Genomic DNA, 5,192 nt, shown 5'->3' with positions numbered 1-5,192 from the left:
CTATCCTTTTCTCGAGTTCCAAGTTCTTTCTCTCGAACTCCTGCTTCATAATTTCCAACTCCGAAGGCGTCACTTGCAAATATTCCTCTATCGGTCAAGCTCCTTCCACGCTTGGCTTAGGGATGTTATCATTAATCCTTCTACTTCTCCACTCAACGTACTCCAGAGTCGTAGCAGGGCTAATAACTACTCCCTTTAATCGACAAGTTTTGTTCCAAGCACTACAGATCTCACTGACTTTCCTCTTGTAGTCGGCTCCTCTATACGCGAACTCATTCTGAACCAAACCGTAAGTTGCCGGTATGAACTGTCTCAATCCATGTTGCTTCAGCACAAGCAAAGGGGCATAACCAATGGCACCCCAAATTCCCAACAGAGGGACCCAATCAAAACTGTAGCATCGGTAAAGAATCTCACCAGGAATCATCCATGGAGCCCTCCACTTTACATCCTTTGATTGCAGATTCTTAAGTAGCGCTATCCAACTCTTTTCAGGAACATCAACTCTCCTAGTTGAAGCTGCTATGTCCTTCAACGGGGAGTAATCCTCGAAGAAGACCCGACAAACCACCCTATCTATCAATCGAAAATGATTGTAGAACCAAGCTAAAAGTAACTGTGCACAACCAACAAACCTACCTGCACTGGCCCTCCTACATGCATTCAAGGACCTAAATGTCTTCGCCAAAATCGAAGGAAAAGAAGTGACCCGTTTGCTAAGTCGATGGAAGAGATTCGTAGTCGCCTCGTCCACATATCCCAAGGTCCTGAGGAAAACCATCAATTCGTATAAGCTTAAGGCAAAAATGTCTACCCTCTTTGCCTCGGCTGGATGTGTCTGGATCAGATCTTTCAAAGCTCTCCATAGAATGCACTTACTCTTACCCTTTTCCTTAATTCTAGTCGTGATCCACTGCTCGCTCATCCCCGTAATGATCATTAGCTTCCTACTAAAGGTTGGGACACAAGCAGCTCGAGAATAAATCCTATCACATTGAAATCTAGGACACCGAAGTAAGGCTTTGTACTCCTCCACAGTAGGCACTAAATCTACCTCCCCAAAGGTAAAACAATTGTATACTGGGTTCCAAAACTGAGCGAGAGCTCGAAACAAGTTTTCATCAACCTGAATATCCAACAAATAGGGTAAATCTCCATACTTACCGTAGAATGATTGCTTGGTCTCATTGCCCCACTGATCCCAAATCGCCTTAAGCTCCTGCAGATTATTCTGTGTGACACTGATGCGAGTGTAGTCTGATAGCTCCGACATATATCCCATAGTTATGCTATCCCCTTTTCCTAGCTGAGTTTGCTCAGACCATCTATGGACGTTAGCGTTGCCCTCCACTCTATCAAGAAGTCCGTTCTCCATAATAAAACTTTCTAATTTAGAAACTGACCTTGAATCGATACCTTTTAAATGCAAAATGACATGCACAAAAGAAAGAAAACAGTCAGCATCATATGATATTAATAAACACAAAGATAACCTAAGTATAATTCTATCTATATTGAGCTCTTACGATTTTTCTATATGTGGTTTGTTTCTAAAGTTTGAGGTACCCGAACCAGCAGATTCCTCGATCCTCACCCATTATAGGCTCATTTGAATCGAGTTCAGTTCAGGGGAATACATTTCCCTATGGCTACACGGAGATGAAAATCTCACGAAACTATAGGTACGAATGTATCCCGAAAGTGATCCACTATCCTGCACGGAGGCGAAAACCTCACGAAGGCATAGTTTCTCACTCCCACTTAAGGGTGTGACCACAACGGTCATGCAAATGCAATGCGTATCAGAGTATATAACATATGCAATAATACAAACACATGTAATGCAAAGAGGATTAAATTTTAAAATTTTTCAAATTTTCGACATTAAGACAAAAGGTAATCAATTATACGGCTTGACTCTCTTATTAGTCCCCAGCGGAGCCGCCAAGCTGTCAAAACCATTTTTAAATCTAGTTTTGGAGAATGGGAATCGACTTTAAAAAAAACGAAAATAGGAGTCGCCACCAATCTTTTTAGGTGTGATTGGATCACCTTATAAAATGTTTTGTTTTAAAATATTAATTTTGGTCTACGAAAGTCGAGAAAATGGATTCGGGAGTCGGTTACGTACGAGGAAGGGTTAGCACCCTCGTAACGCCCAAAAAGTGGTACCTAATTGATTATCAAGTGTCTTTAATGTTGGAAATTTGAAACTTTTAAGATGCAAACCTCTTTTAATTAGAATGTCTCAATTTTGAAAATTAAGTCACTTATTTCAAACGAGTCAAAACATCACATCCAGTAAGTTAGGACGCAACATTTTAAAACCTTCGAAACTAAGCTCAGCTTTCAAAAATTTCTATCTCGAAACAACAAAACGCCATATCCAGTAAGTTAGGACACTATGTTTTGAAATCTCGAAATAATTGTTTAAGTTTTGAAAACTCAAAATCACTTAGAAAGGTGCTTGACTATTCGAATTCAACGAGAAAAGTCGCAACCCAGTAAGTTAGGACACTACCTTGCTCGAAGTTTCCAAACATCAAGCATTGCCTTTTATTTTGGAAAACTTTTGAGGAATTTGGTAAAATGAATTTCTTTATCTAAAACGTTGACTCATGCAGAAGAATAGCGTTAATATATATCACAAGACAAATACACCAAAGGTAATAAATTACAACATTTTACAATTCATAATAATATAGGCAAATAAGAAATAACCTAAAATAATGAAATATCATAAGATGATTATGCTAAAAGATAAACCTACATACAATATTAGTAAATAGAAATACCAAACAATTCATAATAAATTAAAGAATATAAAAATAAAAGTGAAAATCAAAATTTGTAATAATAAAAAGTGACAAAATAACACTTTTAAAAAAACAAATACGAATAATTAAAGCACCCAATCAATATTGATAAAAATGGAAAAAATATTTAAAAGAAAAGGATATAATGATATATAACAATTTAACATACATAGGAACATATTTTTTAAAAAGAAACTTTATTATTAAAACAATTAGAAATATTATACATGATAAATATTTTAAATAAATAATATAGAATATTAGGATCTTTCAAGAGAATAAAAATAGAATAGATAATATTTTTTTAAAAAAATATTATATACACAAAAATATATATAAAATCTTTAAATCCATTTAACATATGATATAATATACATAATTTTAAAACAGTTTATAATAGATACAAAATTTAAAAAAATATGTAATAAATAATTTTTAATAAAAAATAGTAGATGAAATATATGCACCATATGATAATAATATAATAAATAATACAAATTTAAAAACATAATACTTAATAATAATTTCAAAATAGCATTTACTAAATAATATAATAATAAAAAAACTAATATATATACATAATAAATAACAGGTGAAAATAATTGTATAATTATATAATAAAATATATAGGTTTAGAGTAAAATAAATAATATATAATATAAAATTAATAAAAAACACATAGGATTAAATTTAAAATTTTATAAAATTATAGGGGCGAAATTAGAAAAATAAAACTGAATCTGGGATTTAAATGAAACACGTGCAAAAGGTGAGGGACTCATCGGGCAAAATACCCTATTCCCAAGGAACGACGTCGTTCCATAGAATGAAGTTCAACAGCCATAGGGACTAAATTGAATCAACTATAAAATATTAGGGCCGAATTAAAAATAAAATAAAATGTAATTATAAAATTTAATAAACCGGAAGGATCAATTGGGCAATTTTCCCATTTAAAAAAATGCGGATCTTCCCTGGGTCATCGGGTTAACGCGCGGATCCTAAGCCTTGAAACGACGTCGTTTTGTGCTTATTGGATTAAACCAAAACGGCACCGTTTCATCTAGGCTATATAAGTCAAATTTTAAGTTCTAAAATCATTTTAAGTCTGTTCTAAAGAAAAAAAAAAGAAACTCTCTGAAAGAGAGTTGGGGAGGGGCTCTCGGAGTGTCACCGGACCTCCATCCAGGGGTGCGCACGCGCTCACGCACCCCCATCGTCTCCATCGCATACGGTGGCCAGAGGTTTAAAAACCTCGCCTTTCAACGCCGATTAAAGGTATCCCTTTCCTTTTTATTATTTGCAATATATATATGTACATATATTTTAAAAAATTTCACCTTTGCATATTTCGATCGACTGTAGTACTCCTTTCTGTATATGTATGTAAAAATAAACTTTTTATTGAATCTATGTACGTATTTTGAAAACGTAAAAATCGGTCCTTTACATCTTTTTCGATTCGGGCTTTTATAGCCACTGTTTACAGTATATTTGGTAAGAATAATTTCCTTCGATTCCTTCCTATTTTGTATGCTGCTTTTCTTTCATTTGTGTGCAGGTGAGCAAGGAAAATCCGGCAATGATCGTGATGGTGACGTAGATCCACCGGTGGCGTTGATCACGGCGTGACTCGGAGCCTAGAATCGTGGCCTTGATGGTGGGTAGCTAGAACGACGGAAACTAAAGGGGCGTGACGTTTGGTTGGCTTCTGGAACTTTCTGTTTACGACGCCTAGGGTTCCAAAAACCCTAGGTCTTCCTTCATCTGTTAACACATTGGGCCATTTGGGTCGTTCCTGCTTGTGGGTTGGGTGTAAATGGGTTAATGGGTAGTTTTAGGTATTCTGGGTTAAAGGCAACCGAATTTTGGGCTTATACATAGACTGTTAAAAAACAAATAAACATTTATTTATTTATTTTTGTTTTCGGTTTTATTTATTTAATTATGGGCCCGGGCAGATTTGGGCTATTACAAAATATATACAATTAAGTGACTAAAATAAATAAGAAACAAGATATAGATTGAGTGGTTAGGCGTTAATGCTTTCTCTTTAGAAACCAAGGTTTGAGTCACTCTTGTTAAGTGTTAGTTTTTCTCTCTTGTGATTCTAAGTTTGATCCCCTTTCTTCCATTTTTATTTAATAATTTCACCAAAGACACTCCAAAATATTTCTATATGATTAAGGTAAAAAATTAACAAGTGGGTAATAGTCCAATGGTTAAGGTGTTAGTTCCCCTTAAAGAACCTAAGTTCAAGCTTTCTTCTCCTCCCTTTTCATTTTAATTTAAAACTTTTGGCAAAATATTAGGAAAATTGCAAGTGCAGCCCTCAAGGTTTACAAACCCTAGGAATTTAACCAATTCTTCCCTAAC

General features: G+C 34.8%; 1 long non-coding RNA gene across 1 annotated transcript; it reads left to right on the top strand.

Moving 5' to 3' along the window:
* The first annotated feature begins 3,915 nt into the window (after window positions 1-3,915).
* On the top strand, window positions 3,916-4,750 carry LOC107886120 (uncharacterized). Its single transcript, XR_001680643.2, has 2 exons — window positions 3,916-4,094; window positions 4,378-4,750. It is a non-coding gene; the product is annotated as an uncharacterized lncRNA (long non-coding RNA).
* The last annotated feature ends 442 nt before the right edge of the window (window positions 4,751-5,192 follow it).

This window comes from Gossypium hirsutum, chromosome A03 (genome assembly GCF_007990345.1).
Source record: "Gossypium hirsutum isolate 1008001.06 chromosome A03, Gossypium_hirsutum_v2.1, whole genome shotgun sequence".
Taxonomy (NCBI): domain Eukaryota; kingdom Viridiplantae; phylum Streptophyta; class Magnoliopsida; order Malvales; family Malvaceae; genus Gossypium; species Gossypium hirsutum.
Note: the sequence above shows the minus strand (reverse complement) of the source record. Positions and strands in the feature narration are given on the sequence as shown.